Source organism: Nelumbo lutea, chromosome 4 (genome assembly GCF_056320005.1).
Source record: "Nelumbo lutea isolate HS-2025 chromosome 4, American lotus-T2T, whole genome shotgun sequence".
NCBI lineage: Eukaryota > Viridiplantae > Streptophyta > Magnoliopsida > Proteales > Nelumbonaceae > Nelumbo > Nelumbo lutea.
In genome coordinates, this window is record NC_142687.1 from 54,699,283 (window position 1) to 54,719,303 (window position 20,021).

Consider the following 20,021-nt stretch of genomic DNA (forward strand, 5'->3'; position numbering starts at 1 on the left):
CCTTTGTTTCTGTATAAAGTCAAGTGCATGCATGGCTTCAAGTTTTAAGATGTACAGGGCTGCAACGTAACTCTTGAAGTGTCCTGTGAAGATGCAGGCCATAGAACTTTTGCTCCTTTCAAGGGCTTGTTTACAGATCAATTGATGATCAATGTGATTCAATGCGTATATTCATATTCCTGCAATCCAGAGATCAAATTTTGAGTGAAGGGATTGGGCCAGGTTCCTCCACATAGCACTACAGGCCTCAAATTTTCCCTTTTTTTCTATCATTAGCTCTGCTATAAGCTTGTCCAGAGATCAAACAGCATTGACATGGCACCAGCTGTTTTATTTTCTTTTTTTGATAAGTATAATATTTGCTTTATTAATCCAATGAAAGAAAAATGAATATTTTTCACAATCTGCACCACCTGTTTGATTAGGCACTTCCAAAAGAACTACATATAGTGTATTTTTTGGTGCCATGGTTGCTTCCTGAAAAAATGCTGCCACATTAGTGCCATGTAGCCATTTTGACTTTACCTACCTAAAATCTAATTCGGTTGGGCTAATTCAAGTAGAACCAGTTGTACCTTCTCTCACCTTGTTTATGCAATAGTGAGTTTTGATAGAAAAAACTTTTTGAGGTTTCTTGTTCCTAAAGGCGTTTTCACTTCTAATGTCCCATGTGGTGCCTATTGGCGTCTTTATGTATTAAACAATAAATAAATGTGCACTAGGTTATGTACACAACTTGACTACTTCCCTGATTTCCAAGACTAGGCTCAAGTATAAATGTTGCCACTTCTCTTCTTTTAGGGCAAGTACTGTCTTAGCCAACTTTGGTAGTGTATCATTACTAATACTCTTGGCTTGCATACCAACAGAGTCATTTAAGCTTGGGTGAACTTCAGTAAGAGTACTGAAGAAATCCATGCCCAACACAGCACAGAGGTCATGCACAGTGCTTACAAAGTCAAGGACCTTGTGCAATCTAACTCTGCCACATTGGAAAGTCAATGGATTATTACCACTACAGTCAATGTGAAAGTAAAAACAACTTAATCACAATCACCTTTAACTTAATTATTTTTTCATCTACTGGATGATCAGGGGAGAGAGACTACCTTTTCTTTTTCAAGTTCCTGGAGTTGAGCATGAAATTTTCATCCAACTTCCTGAGGGATAGGTCTGCTTCATCAACCGTAGGAGGCCCCACCTGCTCACTAAGTTTCAAGTTCCCAGCAATCTCCCCACATATTTTCTGAATCTGTAATTGTACATCAGAAATTTCCTTTATTCTTTCTTCCTTCTGCTTCCAAAGCTTTTCCAACACAGGTGCTATAGCTGCAAGTTGCTCCCTATTTGTCCCAGTAGTCTTCTCTGGCTGTAAGACATAAAGGCCATATCCATGAGGAAACCTGAATAGGTTCGCAATGTTCATAGAGGAATATATGCCTATAAAGTTCACAAATTTCTACTTGAAGTTTTTCTGACAAAAAAATTAAGGACCCATTATGTACATTCTATCTTAGATAAAACAAGATGAGCGTTCACTCACAGCTCCAACAAAGCTTTTTTCCCCCAAAGCTGAGAGAAGATTGGACAATTCAGACTGGGCATTATCCAAGGCCTGAAGAAGCTATTCCCTTGACTTTACAGCCTGGTCAACCTTCCTCTTGTAAACATCCAAACACTTTTGTTCTAATTGAAGTAACATCCTGTCACGCTCCTCCTCACTCTCACCAACCTCATCCCATATTTGCTGCATTACAAACCCAAACTTCAGTTTTATTTCCTCTGCTGAATATGTAACTTCATGTTCCAATAATAAAAAACGTGCATAAATAAAATGAAAATGAAATATGATAGACTTTCAAGTTGGAAAGGTTAAAAAAGAATGCCTGCAATTTCTGCAGCAAAGACCCGCAAGTTATCTCGTTGAGAAGTGGGTTTTGAGCATCAGTGACCGCCATTCTAGCTTATTCAAATATTACAACTCTACCTGCATTAAGAAAGATAATACAATATATATACATATACACATAATGGCAACACACACAGAAAAACTGCATGTATCAAGAAAGAAGAGGCCAATCCAGTTAGCTTAATGACACAGAGATATTGGCACTTCAACAAACAGGTGAAACATACACTCGTTTCTTCATAGCACAACAAACAGGGTTGTGGCTTCAACCCATAGGGTACTTTTGCACTTTATTTCATTCAAGATACACTATGCCTAAATGCCTAAATCTGATTAAATGGATCTAGGACAAAGTTATGATATACCTAGATCTAATCTAAGTCTAAACCTGTTTACACATCCTTTAAACCACTCAAATATATAATGCGTATTTATTAATCTAGAAAACAACCATTGATTTTTTCAAACAAGAAAAAAACCTAAAAATTAGATAAAGGGATTTTTACCTCAATCAAATGCCGCTGATGCGTGAATGAGATACTTGCCAAATGTTGATGGGCGACAGAGATAGAGAGCTCGAGAGAGAGAGCGCGCGCGAGAGAGAGGACTGAGAGAGGGACTAATCGACTGAGATAGGGAGCTCGAGAGGGAGGAATGGAAGAGGAGAGAGACAGAGAGGGCGGGAAGGAAGATGGACGTTAATCCGTTGGTATATGTACATCTACACCGACGGTTATTTCCGTCGGTAAAAATAGCCATCAGTATATGGCAATTTTCTTATAGTGTTAAATATATAAAAGGTAAATGGGTAACCCACACCCGCACTCGTGCCCCAGCCCGGCCAGACTGAGCACCCGGAATACTTGAGTATCACGAATTGCAACAATCTCACAACTCGACTCTTGAACGCAAAATGCAAAATGAGTGAATGCAAATGCAACTCTTTTGAGAGACACTAGAATTTAAAAAATAAAATGTCATAGAATGGTAGGCTAGTAATCCACACCCACACCTACTCCCCTCCCTGGCTGGACACGCGCAAGTGAAAGAGAATTCCCAACCACTCACCAAGCATAGTGGGCGCTCCACTCATATGCCACTAGTCCAGTGCCCAATCGGCCCTCAACGTCCAATAGCAGCAATTGATGAGCCAGTGAGCTCCCGTTGAAGACATCTTGCCTCCCAAGCCGAAGGGGAGATGATCCAGCTAGGTCCTTTGACCAGACCTGTTCATGGGCCAGGCCGGGCTTTGATTCTTTATTAATAGAAAAATGTTAGGCCCGGCCCGACCAACGGGCCTACAACTTGGGCTCGAGCCCGGCCCTGATAAAAAGCCTGAAGCCCAAGCCCGAAGCCTGACCTAATAAAAGAAATTCAAAAATTTCCCTATTCAAATGGACATTTTCTATTTTAATTTAGATATTTTTTCCCCTATTTAAATGAACAATGGGCCTACAAGTGAATCAACAACATTCTCAAATCAAAAAATTTATTCAAATGGACATCACATAGTGTTTTTACTTAGGTTTAACTATAGGTCAGGCCGGGTTTACTTAGGTTTAACTATTGGTCGGGCCAGGTTTACTTAGGTTTAACTATTGGTCGGGCTAGGCTATTTTGGCAAAGCCCGAGCCCGGCTCAAATTTTATGCGGGCCAGGCTTTTCGGCCCACGCTGTTCAAGCCCGTTTTGGGGTCGGGCCGGGCCACCCGACCCATGAACAGGTTTACCTGTGACAATCACTGGGACCGCGACTGCTACCACCGTGCAGAGAGTGATCGGGATGAAGGTAGGTGCTCTGGTCACTACAGTCCTCCTCTGAGGGCTGGGGGCCGACACTACGCCTCTCCCTAACCAGTATCGAACCTCCGCAATTTCCTTAATGATTGTCGAGCCCAAAAAGTCCAAGACGTACTGGCGTTTGAGAACTTAGGGAATCGGGCCGACCAATTCCATGTTAGAGAAAACATGGATGAGGCCCAAGTCCCCATCGACCGACGACTTGGCGACCTATAGGCGTAGATCGATGCCATTCAAGACAAGATCTGATAGGTGTAGGAGGACCGAGGTGATGCCTCCACTAGTCAGAACCCCTCATCCACTCAGATGGATGCCTTTACTAACTCTATCACCTCGAAGCCACTCCCACCTCATTTCAAGGCTCCCACTTTGGAGACCATATGATGGAACCACTGACCCGAACGACCACTTAGAGAGCTTTTGAGCACTCGTGCTTCTTTACAGGTACTTCGATGCCCTGGTGTGCTAAGCTTTCCAAGCAACTTTCAACAAAGTGCGTGTAGATGGATCTCCATGCTCCCCGTGGTCCATTAACACTTGGGAGCAATTCATTGACCTCTTCCTCTCCCACTTCATCAGCAACCAATGGTTCCAGAAGACCGTTGTGTCCCTTATGTCGATCAAGCAAAAACGGGGAGAGAGCCTCTAAGCTTACATCAACAGTTTCAAGAAGGAAGAGATCGAAGTCCAAGACTTCAACCCCTCAGTCTCCATGCATGCCGCAATCAACGGCCTTCGGCCTGGACCCCTTAAATGGTCCATCTCTAAGACGTCGCCCAAGAATAAGGTAGAATTTTTAAAAAATGCACAAAAGTACATTGCTGCTGAAGAGGCTGAGGCTAGTGACTGCCTCCATGAACCTAAGGTTGACTCCAACCGAGGGGCCTCCGAGAAGAAGAGGAGGAAAGAGATGGTCGTTGTCACAACCACAACAACAACAAAGAGGAATGCAAGTAGGGAATGAGGAATGCATGAAGTGGCCAGCCAAGATGAAGAGGAACCCAAGAGGGGTAATCTGAAGAAATATTGCAAGTACCACCACTGCGGTCACTTGAAAGAGTATGTGGGTGGCAACATTGGCACATCGTCCTCACAGCAATAGCAGCAGGAGCATCACACACTAGTAGGAGTCATCGATGTCATCGTCGGGGGCACAATCTCGGGTCGAGCATCAACTTCAGTTCGAAAGGCTTATGCCAGGCAACTCTGCATCCAAGGCCCTACACCCAAGAAGCCAAAACCAGACGATGTCATCTCCTTCTCGAACGATGACTTGAAAGGGGTCCTAGTTCCCCACGATGACGTGCTGGTGGTGTCCATGACCATCGCCAACTACATGGTGAAGAGGATACTTGTGGACAGTAGCTCTTCAACAGGAATCCTCTTCTATGACACCTTCGAGAAGATGGAGCTAACACCAGATCAGTTGTAGTCAGTTGACGTACCACTAGTCGGCTTCTTTGAAATCATCGTCAAGACAAAAGGAAGAATCATCCTACTAGTTACAACCAAGATGGAGCCTCGACAGGTGACTAGGATGACCAAACTCTTGGTCGTGAAGATAGGCTCCCCGTATAATGCCATCATTGGGAAGTCAACCTTTCATGCACTCAAGGTGACCATTTCATCCCATCACCTCGCCATGAAGTTCCCCACTGAGCATGGCGTCGGAGTCGTTAGGGAAAACCAGCAAACAACCAAATAGTGCTATGTGGCAGCACTAAAAGGCAAAAATAATGAAGCTTTGTTGTTGGAAGGGCTTGACCTCAGGGATGAGCCAGCGAGCCGAGGCCAACCGGCCGAGAACCTGGTCTCGGTTCCCCTAGACAAGGTCGAGCCTAAGAAGATGGTGCGTGTCGAGTCCCACCTTCCTCCAAACACACTTTTCGAATTGGTAAGCTTCCTCAAAACTAATGCCGACATCTTTGCTTGGTCTGCCACTGACGTGCTAGGAATTGACCCATCGATCATTACTCATGGGCTAAGCATGGAACCGAGCTATAGGCCAGTTTGGTAAAAAAAGATGAACTTTGTATCGGAGCGTTGGAAAGCCATTGGAGAGGAGGTAGACAAGCTACTCGACACCAACTTCATTCAAGAGGAATTAAGCTTCATGGATGCCTTCTCTAGATTCAATCAGATCAAGATGCACCCCGAGAGTAAGAGAAGACCTTGTTCATCACCGAGCAAAGCACCTACTACTACAAGGTCATGCCATTTGGATTAAAGAACGCTGGAGCCACCTGCCAATGGCTTGTCAACAAAGTCTTCAAGGACCATATGGGAAGGAACGTCGAGGCCTATGTGGACGACATGGTGGTTTAGAGCCTGAAAGCTAACTAGCACACCTCGGACCTCGGCGAGACCTTTGTGGTGCTGAGAAAGTGCAACATGAAGCTGAACCCTAGCAAGTGTACCGTTGGCCTCACCTCAGGAAAGTTCTTGGGCTTCATACTCACTCAGCGAGGCATAGAGGCCAATCTAGAGAAAATTTATGCTATACTTGACATAGAGCCACCTCGGTCCATCAAGGAGACACAAAGGTTGACCGCCCGAGTGGTTGTCCTCAGCCGATTTATTTCAAAATCAGTCGACCGTTGCATACCCTTCTTCTAAGCCATCAAGAAGCTAAAGGCCCTCTAGTGGACTGTTGAATGCTAGAAAGCCTTTGATGAACTGAAGTCCTACCTAGCCTCACCCCCTCTGCTCACATGACCCCTTCCAAGAGAAACCCTGCTCTTATACCTCTCGGTCAGGGATGAGGCCATCAGTTCTATTCTGGTAAGAGAAGATGAAAGAGTGCATAGGCCGATCTACTATGTCAGTAAGGTCCTCTGCAATTCCGAGACCAAGTACTCCGAGATGGAGAAGCTAGCCTTTGCATTAGTGATCTCAGCTAGGAAACTCAAGCCCTACTTCTAGGTTCACAGCATCACGGTATTCACCAACCAACTCGTCAAGTCTATACTCTCCAAACCAGAGACATTGGGTCGGTTGACCAAATGGGCCATTAATCTATCTGAGTTTCACTTGCACTACCAGTCGAGACTCACTATCAAAGTACAAGTCCTAGCAGATTTCTTGGTGGAGTGCACCTTCAACGAAGACCCCGGACAAGCACTCGATGAGGATAAGGGACCTCGGATGACCTAGGGATTGTTTGTGGATGGATCCTCTAATGTCAAGGGAAGCAGGGAAGGCCTCATACTTCTCACCCCCGAATGACAATGAGGTGGAATATGCACTACGATTCAACTTCCCTACCTCTAACAATGAAGTCGAGTACGATGCCCTCCTATTCGGACTACAGCTTGCCAAAGACCTTGGAGCCAAGCATATCGAGGTCCTCAACAACTCTCAGTTGGTGGTGAACTAAGTAAACAGGGAGTATGAAGCCAAAGAACCTAATACGGCTAAGCACTTGGCCAAAGTCCAGGAGCAAGCCAACCACTTCTAGCACCTTGCCCTACAGTAGGTCCCTCAAGCTAAGAAACATGAGAGCCGACACCCTATCTAAATTGGCAAGTAGCTCGGGGTCGGCCCTCGGCCGCATTGTACATGTTAAGAAGCTTGAATGGCCCAACATTGAAGAGAAGAAGGTGTGTCCATTCCAAACTGAGTCCTATTGGATGGATCCCATCCTCGCCTATCTGCAGCATGAGCAACTCCCCTTCGACAAGAATGAAGAGAGGAGAGTCTGACAGCAGGCATTCCACTATGCTCTACTCGAAGGCAAACTGTACAGGAGATCTTTCTGTTAGACAGTTTTGTACGCCCTTAGCTTCAATCAAATTGATGTACTTTATGAATTTATTGTAAATGAATAAAAGTGCATATTTGATTCATGTTCCCTTGGTATGTTTCTGTGTAATACCCTTAAACTGGACACTTAATGAGACTCGTGTTAGTTTAGAATGTTCATAGCCAGTGGGTCGGTCTGGGGAGACCTATCCTGACAAGGTTGACACTGTGGTGCCAGCAAGTCGGTTGGGGTGGCTTGTCTCAGCTACCAGGGTGAGACCCTAGGCACATACAGTGTGGGATTAATTGAATCTTTGAACTGGACCAGATTTCTAGTATTTCCCTAGACCTTGGAGATTGATGGGCAAAACTGGAAAGTTACACCCGACCCCTAGACTCGATTATGATACTGCACTAGGTGTCGGATTGGGCTGTCTTTGATATATCAATCAGTGAGATCCTTAGCGGGGGTCAAAACCTGGGTATGTTGGGACAGTTTGAGAATTCATCTGAGTGGGTGATCATAGTGACAGGATCAACCCCTTTGTCGGACAAAGGTAATGATCAGGGATGCACTCTCACTAATGGAAACCAAGACTGCCGGCAGCCGATTTCAATCGTTGAAATTTGTTTTGCAAAATATATTTTATATGAGATATAAAAGTATATATATATATATATATATATATATATATATATATATATATATTATGGTTTCGAAATGTTTGCAAAATGTTTTAATTCCCGGGATCCATACTTGAGAGAGTGCAACACTGTTCCTTGCAGCCGAGGGAGAGGTCATCTCTTGTCGGGCAGTGTATGATCATTATGGGCTAAGAGGTTGAGTGTAAGGTGGCTTGGCCCAGGGACCACTTAGGGTAAGTGTTGGGCCCATAGAGCCCATTTGATGGGTTTCAGAGGGTGCACTGTCCATAATAGTGTATTCGGACAGGCCTTGTAATAAAGGCTGGGCTGAACCCATGTGGCTGATGTGTAGATCAATGTTTGGGTCCCACGCCATACAAGGAAGCCCAACTGAGCATCAGTTTGGAAGGCTTAATGAATACATAACCCTAAATAGGCCTCAAGCCCATTTCGAACTGGGCTAATTTGATTAGTCTTTAAGGGGCGAATTCTGAGATAAGATCAGCTGATAGGATTGGGCCCACACTCTATCCACTCAGAGAGTCCAAGATCTAAATGAGATTTAGATTTGGAAACTTCCTAATTAGATTAGGAGCTGACTGATCTAATCTATATATAAGATAAGGATTATCCCTTTTCTTAAAGAGACTTCTAATCCAGATATGATTTGGGTTAGCAACTCCTAATGGGATTAGGAGCCGATCCCTTTAATTCTATAAAAGGAAGAGGGGGCGGCAGCCTTTAGACACACAACAACCAACAGACTCAAGTCTTGTCTTCAGAGCTGAGATCACAGAGGAGAGAATTCTGCACCCTGCAAATTCTCTCTAGTCGCCTCCTTCCTGCAATCGCCGCCTATAGTAGTTCGATCTCCATTCCTTGGGAGAAATCAAGATTGGATCTTGATTCCAATCTTTTGGAGAAAAGATTGGTAGGAGTTGTATTCACAAGCCGTCCAGGTGATTCTTAGAAAGAATCAAGTTCTTGGGAAGGACACTGTTGATTCAGCTCCACCTTGCACTGTGCCATCTTCAGTGGGAGAAGATTTTGGTTTCTACCTTGGGCGTGAACAACTCCATTGAGAGATATTGTTTCTCTGTATCAGGTATTATCTCTCTCTCCTCCTTTTGGTTTTGATCTAGTTCAGTTTATGGTTCAAGAATGATCCTTGAAAATATGATTTTCTAAATAGGGAGTTCGATTCCCAATTGAAGGGAAAGAAAAATTTTTGAAATTCGCCCCCTTTATTTCACAATCTGGGGCGTCCATGTGATGGATTTCCTATCCCTTCACTTTCACCTTGCCTACCTTCAACGCCTCTACCAAGAGGAGGGAGAAAATGTGCTTCGAGAAATCCATGAAGGCATCTGCGGAAACTACCTCAAAGGTAGAGCCTTAGCACAAAAGGCACTAAGGCAAGGAAACTTTTGGCCGACCATATAAAAGGACACCGTTGAGCTAGTGCAAAAATGTAACTGATGCCAAAGACATTCCAACATCTCCCATCGGCCAATCATTACACTCTCAACCCTCAGGAGTCCATGGCCCTTTGCCAAGTGGGTAATGGATCTCCTTAGACCCTTCCCTCAAGCCACTAGGAACAAGAAGTACTTTTCGTCGCGGTAGACTATTTCACCAAGTGGGTCGAGGCCAAACCCTTGGCAACTATCATAACCAAAATGATCCAAAACTTTTTCTAGAAGAACATCATTTGCCACTTCGGGATACCCCACATGCTCATCATTGACAACGGCAAACAATTCGACGATACAAGGTTTAGAGAATGGTGTGCAAGCCCTGGAATAAAGCAACACCTCAGTTGGCTACCCCTAAACCAATGGCCTGGTTGAGTTCATCAACAAAACCATCTTGGAGGGAATGAAGACAACATTGGACAGAGCCAAGGGTCTTTGGGCCAATGAGCTATACAACATCCTTTGGTCCTACCGAACGACACATTGGACCACCATAGGTGAGACCCCATTCAACTTGACATATGGTACCAAGATCATCATCCCAGTAGAGATTGGCTAGCTGACACTTCGAACCAGAAGAAAAATAGCCTTTTGAAAAGAAAGGACTGTTTAAAAAGTTGCGGAAAATAAAAAAGTAACAGAAATCTGGCTTTAAGAAGAGAAGGAGAAGAAGAAGAAGAAGAAGGTGGCGGCAACTACGGTTCAGAGAGAGAGATTTTCAAACATAACATCATCTCTTACACCCCTAATTTCGTTTCATTAAGTTAAACTTTAATAATTATAGAGAGGCCCTTAGTTGGGCAGAAAATTAAAAAAACATAACATAAGAAAGAACAAAAGCCCAGATTAAGGCTCATTACAAAAAAGAACATAAAAGATAAAAAAGATAAATAGCCTATGGGCCATTCAGCCCATATTCTCTACACTCCCTCTCAAGTTGAGCATAGATGTCAATCCTGCTAAGCTTGCAAGTATCGTGCTGAAATTTAGCCTTAGGAATGCCCTTGGTGAGGAAATCAACTAATTGTCCTTCAGAGTGATGAAAGGTAGACACACTTCTCTAGAAGCCACTTTTTCTTGAATGAAGTGTCTATCAATTTCAGTATGTTTAGTTCTGTCATGTTGCACTGGATTATGAGCAATGTTGATGGCAGCCTGATTATCATAGTATAACATCATTGGCTTATCATGTTCAATACCCAGTTCCTCCATCAAAGATCTAAGCCATAGTAGTTCAGAAACTCTATGAGCCATGCCTCTGTATTCAACTTCGGCTGAAAATCGGGCAACAATGATTGTTTCTTGCTTCTCCAAGAGACAATATTACCTGCCACCAAGCTATAGTACCTAGAGGTAGATCTTCTGTCATCAATGTTTTCGGCCCAATCAGCATCTGTGTAGGCTTCAAGTTTCATATGCCCATGCTTAGAAAATAGAATTCCCTTTCCAGGGGAACCCTTCAAATAACACAGAATCTGCTCTGCTGTTACCATGTGAGTATCCTTGGGAACATGCATGAATTGACTAATGCAATTAACAACATATGCAATGTCTGGCCAAGTCATGCATAGATAGAGAAGTTTTCCAAGTAGCCTCTAGAAGACTCCCTTATCTTTCAACAATATTCCATCTAAAGCAGAGAGTTTATGACTCATATCAATAGGAGTAGCAACTGGCATCTTCCCTGTTTCAAAGAGCAAATCAAGTACATACTTCATCTGAGAGATAAGGATTCCATCTTTGGATCTAGCAACTTTTATGCCAAAAAATTATCTCAATTCCTCCAGATCTTTGATCTCAAGCTCTATATGAAGGAAAGATTTGAGATCATTAATCCCTGATACATCATTACCAGTCACAACAATATCATCAACATACACAATCAGGTAAATAGCCAAGGATCCTCTCCTCTTCACAAAGAGGGTATGATTAGACTGTGTCTGTACATAGCCGAAGCTAACAAGAGCATTCTAAACATTTTAAACCATGCCCTAGGGGACTGTTGAAGTCCATAAAGTGATTTCTTCAGTCTATAGACCTTTTCCTTTCATATCTGTTTCATACATCTCTGGAGGAAGAGACATATAGACCTCCTCATGTAACTCTCCATTCAAAAATGCATTCTTTACATCCAGCTGATAAAGTGGCCAGTCTAAGTGTGCATCTAGAGATAACAGAACTTTCATAGAAGTCATCTTGGCAATAGGAGCAAAGTCTCCAGATAATCAATCCCATATGTCTGTGTAGAACCTTTTGTAACCAGCCTAGCCTTGTACTTTTCAATGGTGCCATCAGCATGATATTTGATGGTAAAAACCCACTTACAACTTACTGGATCATTCCCTTCAGGTAAATCAACCACTTCCCAAGTGTCATTCTTGTGCAGGGCATCAATTTTTGTTCTCATAGCATCCCTCTGTTATAGAATAGTAAGAACTTTTAACACAAACCTGGGAATTGGGTTAGAAGCAATAGAAGAAAGGTAGCCAAAATATGAAGGAGATAGCAAACTATAAGAAATGTGTTTGAAAATGCAATGTGCAGTACACTTCCTTTTTCCTTTCTTAATAGCAATAGGGATATCAAGGTCTAGAAAATATGACTCCAAAGAGGTTGTATCAGTACCTGTTGTCTCTTCTATGATTGGAAGTGTAGGAGGCACATGTGGTGTAGGGGAACCAATCTACTTACTTTTGGTTTTCTGCCATTGGTACAACCTGGGATTAAAAAGAGGATGAGGAGGGATAGGAACACTGGAATGCGAATAAAATGATTGACCCTCCCTTGACTCATTTGAAGGAGGAAGAATCTCAATAAAAGACTCAACTGGGATGGGAAGGGGGAGAGCAAACAATTGTGACAAATTCTCCCCTTTGGACAATTCCTTTCTTGAGAAGAATCATAAAAGGAAGAGAGTTCATCAAACGTGACATTCATTGAGACATACCGAGTGCCAGTCTTCGGATCAAAACAATAATAACCATTTTGTGTGGGGGAATAACCAAGGAAGATACACTTGTGAACTTTTGGTTCAAATTTATTTCTCTAAACACTTAGGATATATACATAATAAGTGCAACCAAAGACACGGAGAGGAATAGGAAAAAGATCATTGCTCGGATGAAGAAGACTGAATGAAGACTTAAACTCCAAAACTCTGGATGGCATACGGTTGATTACGTTGGTTATAGTGAGAACAACATCACCCCAAAACTTTTTAGGAACATGTGAGGCAAATAGAATACTTCTTGCAATTTCAACAATATGCCAATTTTTTCTTTCAGCAAATTCATTTTGTTTTGGGGTCCTAACACAAGAGCTTTGGTGAATAACCCCCAACTCAATGAGATAGCAAGTTAGGTTTTTCTCAAAATACTCTTTTGCATTGTTGGATCTGAAAATTTTAATTCTGATATCAAACTAGGTTAGAACGAATTCATGGAATTGCCTTACAAGTCTAGGAACTTTATCATGGGACTTCATCAAAAATATCCAAGTAAGCCGTCAAAAGTCATCAATGAATAAGATAAATATTTTTAGCCACCCATAGAAGGTAAGTGGTAAGGCCTCCACACATAAGAGTGCACAATATGAAATGGAAAAGATCTTTTATTACTCAAAGGATAACTACTTCTATAGTGTTTTGTCAATTCACACGACTTACAATGAAGACTAGACAAACTAATTCCCTTAAACAGTTCTGAGAATAAATGACTTAATACAGAAAAAGAAAAATGACCAAAACGAAAACGACATAACATGACTTGACTGATGGACTTTGTAGATGTAGACCTAAAAGCTGCTTTTCCAGGTTGTACATGGCTCTGTCCAAGAGTGTCCAATAAATGTAGAGAGCTAGAGAGCAAAAAAATCATGTGTACCTTAAGCCATCGGGGTTGGAGACTTTATATAGTTGAATAGTCGTGGGGCACACGAAAGAGTTCTGGGATATCCGGGATGTGGAGATGGAGCTCGCTCCGCTTCCGAAGGAGCAATATATAGGTAAGGCTTATCTCTTTTCACCTTTGATTCCGGTAGAGTCAGGATAAGTCCATATCGTGGTCCCAAAAAAGTCGGGGTCTGTTAACTCATCGTGATCTCGAGGGATTCGGGATTGGTTGGAGATACCTCTGGAGTTGGTTACGCCGGAGTCAATTACAAGGCACTTCGAGTTGCTGGTTCCAAACTGGTACTTGGTCTTTTAGTTCCGAACTGGCTTGGATACCAAGGTGCCTCGATGTCGAGGTGAGACTTGCGACGAGGTGAGCCTTGAGCCGAGGTTGCCTTTGTGCCAAGGTGACTGAACACGTGAGCTCAATTGTTACGAATTGAGCTTGTCAAGCTGAGTTGTCATCTCTTGGTTAGGTCGTGTCACGTGTCCCCTTTTTACTAGGTCGGGCCAAATCACCCTTCATCAGAGAAGATTGAGAACTCTGTTGACTGTTGTAGTGTGTTTCGTACTTGAGAGGTTTTATCGTTTCAAACATCACTGTCAGAGCTGCGATCCACTTCCTCATCTTCATCCCAATCCCTCACATCATCACGGACCTCGATTAGTTTCTGCCATGGGGGAATGGGAAGCGCTGCTTCACCTCGTTATCAACACCTTGGATAGACAACGTCTAATCAATATCAAACCCTTTTTCTTTGTCTTTTCTTTTTTTTTCTCTTCCACATGACCATCAATTCTGAATAGTGAGCCGATACTGTGCAAAAGTGGGTTCGTCGCTTGAGCTCGGCCAACAAATTTCTTGCTATGGATCAGGTCTCTTTCCATGAGTAATTTTTCCTGAAAATTTTTATCACTTGGATTTTATTTTAAAATTTTGAAGAATGAAGGGAAAATTTCATATTTTTATTTTTTTTTTCTATTAGTGTTTAGCGACCATATGATTGTCAGAAAACTTGGAGGTAAGAGTAGTAAGAGTAGGGTATTCTAGTTTAAGACAATGTATAAATACTAAGAATAGAGTTAGTCAATTTCCTACACCTTAAGGTTACTTTAAGAATTTTGTCTCTAAAATTATTTAGAAGTTGGATTTGGGATTAACATAAATTTATTTTTCATTTATATTATATATTTTTGTTTTATATTTAATTTTATAAATTTATTCTAATTTTATATGGATTTATTAATATTTTAATCAAAGCAGATTTGTAGATTTGCAAACCAACCAAACTCAATTCTATGTATTACATACCGTTGGGTATCAAATTGAAATAAAATTTCTCAAATTGTTATAGGATTGTATTTGGATACATACCCTATCCAAATTCAACCTATCCATTTGTAGTACTACAAACCAGAGGTGCTAACAGTTTCAAACCAATGGGTTCTTTCTAAAACCAATCTGATATCACCAATTTTTGAAAAACTGAATGGAAATCAAACCAAAACCAATCGGCTAACCAGTTGATCGATTCACCTTTTTACTAGTTCAATTCTTCAATTTTTTGGTTTTTAATATTTATAATATATATTATAACTAAATAACTAAATATATAATATAAATACTATAAATATACATAATATAATATATTTTATTTATATAATGCATATAAATTTATATATAATATATAAATATATATACCGATTGGTTCAATTAATCGCCGATTTGTCTTTAAAGTTAATCAAAACTTAACTGATGAGTTTAGTTTTGGTTGGTTAACTAGAATTTTCAATTTAGTTTGATTTTTTTTTGGTTTTTCAGTTTTTGTTGAACACTCCTACTACAAACAATATTCTTCATGCATACATGGTATACGGTGCACCGTGACCAAGGCATACAAGAAAAAGAATCTCTAGACTAAAACTCGTTACCATTAAGGTTCAAAACATCGATACACCCCGGTGTACATATCAAGGGTGATCAAAGCACATCCAATTTATTCTAGTTTTTTTTTGGTTAAAATGTCAAGTCATACCCCGAGTTTTCATAAATTGACTTGAATATTCCTTGATTTTCCAAAAAAACTAATATACCTTGCATCCACTAGATTTAGAGGAATCAACTAAAATACTTTTTTCATCCTTCATATTTCTTGAAGTTTTCAATATGAACCAGAGAGAAATGAAACCCTCACTTTAATCTCCATAAGGAATCAACTAAAATACTTTTCATCCTTCATAATTCTTCAAGTTTTCAATAAGAGCCAAAGATAAATGAAACCCTAACTTTAATCTCCATCTAACTCTAATTTGCCCATTTTCATTTAGATTGAAAGCATGGCCCAATAATATATATATTATTTAGTACTAAAATTATTTAGAACCAAGTTGGATTTGGGATTAAGATAAATTCATTTTTCACTTATAGTAAATATTTTTGTTTTATATTTAATTTTATAAATTTATTCTAATTTTATATGGATTTACTAATATTTTAATCATATTAGATGTTTTAGATGAAGTTTATCAAATCAGATTTGTAGATTTGTAAACAAATCAAACTCAAATCTATGTAGGGATGGCAATGGGACGGGTTCGGGGAGGGTTATAATTGTAAATTATAGACCCTACCTGCCCCCCTAAACCTCTCAACCTTACATGCCTCAAAACCTGTAGCGGGTTGGATTTTGAAAATCCAAACCCTCCCCATGCACATGAAAATGCAAAATCCTCCCCGACCCTAACCTCCCTACATTCAAGGGTAGGGGTGGGTTGGGTTTAAAACCCGCATCTAATTTCCTATTATTTCTTGTAATATATAAACAATAAATAAGTCAAATAACACAAATAAACAACAAAATTGCCAATTATTTGATTTGGACATGTATAAAACACATAAACTTTCAATTATCCTACACATAAAATTCAAAATATTAAATTCAACACCTAGTACATAAAGCTAGCTTATATGCTTTCTAACATTATGTGGGTTGGGTTTAGCCTAATATCGTACCCTACCCATACCCGTATGGGTTGTAGAATCCCAAAACCCATCCCTGCCCCAAAACCTGTCCTCCAAGCAAAAAAAAAAACCCACCCCGTTGGGGAGGGTAGGGGCAGATACCAAGGTTTTTAATTTCGACAAAATATGCTCGATACGAGGCATATAGTATCGTATCTTTTAAAACCTAATATGAGATACAACAAAAAATTGAAAGTATCATCTTTTTTCCACTGTATCGAATCCATATCTAGGGCATATCGGTGGATACATATGCTACGAAAAAGATGCAGACAAAAAATGAAAAATAAAAAATAAAAAGGGGAAAGAAAGTCTTCTTTCACCTCCAAATGACTCTAAGACTTTAAAACTTAAGAATTAGAATTTATAAATTATAAAACCATTAAAATATAATAACTTAATATATGTTTACCTCACCAAGGCCTTATATTTAGTGCTATTGATGTATCTTTATGATTTATTAAAGTATATTTTATATTGTTTCCATGCGTATTTTAATTTTTCTATGATACACATGCATATCTAAGGTGTATCTTGATACGTTTCTTAAAATTGCATTTCAGATACACTTAGCATTTCTAGTACTTTGAACCTTGGCGAGTACCCACCGGGTAGGGTAGAAATTGCAATACCTAAATCTATGTATTACATACTGTTGGATATCAAATCGGACTAAAATCTCTTGAACTGTTATTGGATACCCTATCCAAATTCAATCTAATCTATTTGCAGTACTATAAACCAGGGGTGCTCATGGTTCCAAACTGTGGATTCTTTCTTGAAACTGAACTAGTATCATCGTTTTTTTTTTTTTTGAAAAATCATGAATCGAACTCGAACTAAAAAGCAATTGATTAACTAGTTGACTGGTTCAGTTTTTTATTGGTTCAATTCTTTAGATTTTCGGTTTTTATATTTACAATATATATTATAACTGAATATAGAAATATATAATATAAATACTACAAATATACATAATATAATATATAATACATAATAAATATACATATATACATATTATATTATAAATACTAGCTACAAATATATACATATAAGTTATTACAAATAGATTATTATAAATATAATATACTTGTATTTATATATAATGCATATAAATTTATATATAATATATATAAATATATATACCACTTGGTTTGGTTAACCGTCAGTTTTTCTTTAAGGTTAACTGAAATTGAACCGATCAATTTGATATTGGTTTGGTTAACCAAATTTTTCAATTTGGTTTCTTTGATTCAGTTTTGGTTTTTTGGTTTTTAAGTTTTTGTTGAACACCCCTACTACAAACAATATTCTTCATGCATACGTGATATACAATGCATTGTGACTACATACAAGAAAAAAAAGAACCTGCAGACTAAAATCACTTACCATCAAGGTTTAGAATGCCTATACATCCCAATGTACATATCAAACGTCTGATCAAAGCGAATCCTATTTTTTCTATTTATTTATTTTTTTTTGTAAAAGAACCATAGAGAAACGAAACCATCACTTTAATACTTCAAATACTTTTTTATCCTTCATAAAATTCAAAATATTAAATTCAACACCTAGTACATAAAGCTAGCTTATATGCTTTCTAACATTATGTGGGTTGGGTTTAGCCTAATATCGTACCCTACCCATACCCGTATGGGTTGTAGAATCCCAAAACCCATCCCTGCCCCAAAACATGTCCTCCAAGCAAAAAAAAAAACCCACCCCGTTGGGGAGGGTAGGGGCAGATACCAAGGTTTTTAATTTCGACAAAATATGCTCGATACGAGGCATATAGTATCGTATCTCTTAAAACCTAATATGAGATACAACAAAAAATTGAAAGTATCATCTTTTTTCCACTGTATCAAATCCATATCTAGGGCATATCGGTGGATACATATGCTACGAAAAAGATGCAGACAAAAAAATGAAAAATAAAAAATAAAAAGGGGAAAGAAAGTCTTCTTTCACCTCCAAATGACTCTAAGACTCTAAACCTCATTCCTAGAGTGCTAGATATACAAAAAAAAAAAAATGCAAGAAACAAGTGTGAATCGTTAATGTTTTTTGAAGATTTTTCAAGTTTTGAAAAAATATGGCAAAAATAAGTAAGTTATTTCAAATTTTCATAATATTTTGTGATTTATTTATTTTTCTTGAATGCTTGAAAATGCTTAGATATATGTTGATCTATATTTCTTATAATATTCAAAAAATCACAATTTTTTTTTTGTGTTATGAATAGACTTATGGAAATTTTATGAAGAGATTTGGGAAAAATATAAAATAACAAAGAATTTGAAAATGTAATTTTTTATCTACCTATAAAGACTTAATATGTTTTAGATCTATGGATTATCTATCATATCTATATTGCTGAAATTTCTTCTTCAATATTTTTTTTTGATTTTTTATATTTTTAGAATTAAAAAAATAAATAATAAATAATTATATTTTGTAATCTAATCACAGCGATTGGATATATTATAGATCTATATATGGATCACTTAGCATATCCAAAGAGCAATTGAAATATCTTCTTCAATAATTATTTTTTTGAATATATTATGTAATGTTTATTTATTATTTATTTTTTATAAATTTTAAAATAAAAATTAAATAGTAATTATTTAAATAATAAATAACTATTAATAATATTTTCACTTAGAAGTTGTGACAATGTTTGTTTTATGGTTGGATAGGATAGTTGGGTTTTTTCCCATCCCTTTAAAACTTAAGAATTAGAATTTATAAATTATAAAACCATTAAAATATAATAACTTAATATATGTTTACCTCACCAAGGCTTTATATTTAGTGCTATTGATGTATCTTTATGATTTATTAAAGTATATTTTATATTGTTTCCATGCGTATTTTAATTTTTCTATGATACACTTGCATATCTAAGGTGTATCTTGATATGTTTCTTAAAATTGCATTTCAGATACACTTAGCGTTTCTAGTACTTTGAACCTTGGCAAGTACCCACCGGGTAGGGTAGAAATTGCAATACCTAAATCTATGTATTACATACTGTTGGATATCAAATCGGACTAAAATCTCTTGAACTGTTATTGGATACCCTATCCAAATTCAATCTAATCTATTTGCAGTACTATAAACCAGGGGTGCTCATGGTTCCAAACTGTGGATTCTTTCTTGAAACTGAACTAGTATCATCGTTTTTTTTTTTTTTTTTGAAAAATCATGAATCAAACTCGAACTAAAAAGCAATTGATTAACTAGTTGACTGGTTCAGTTTTTTATTGGTTCAGTTCTTTAGATTTTTGGTTTTTATATTTACAATATATATTATAACTGAATATAGAAATATATAATATAAATACTACAAATATACATAATATAATATCTAATACATAATAAATATACATATATACATATTATATTATAAATACTAGCTACAAATATATACATATAAGTTATTACAAATAGATTATTATAAATATAATATACTTGTATTTATATATAATGCATATAAATTTATATATAATATATATAAATATATATACCACTTGGT

General features: G+C 38.5%; 1 long non-coding RNA gene across 1 annotated transcript; it reads right to left on the reverse strand.

The window, feature by feature from the left end:
- Positions 1-42: 42 nt before the first annotated feature.
- On the reverse strand, positions 43-2,781 carry LOC148860686 (uncharacterized). Its single transcript, XR_016112259.1, has 5 exons — positions 2,416-2,781; positions 1,887-1,987; positions 1,544-1,747; positions 1,110-1,369; positions 43-179 (listed from the first exon to the last, which is right to left on the reverse strand). It is a non-coding gene; the product is annotated as an uncharacterized LOC148860686 (long non-coding RNA).
- Positions 2,782-20,021: the final 17,240 nt, after the last annotated feature.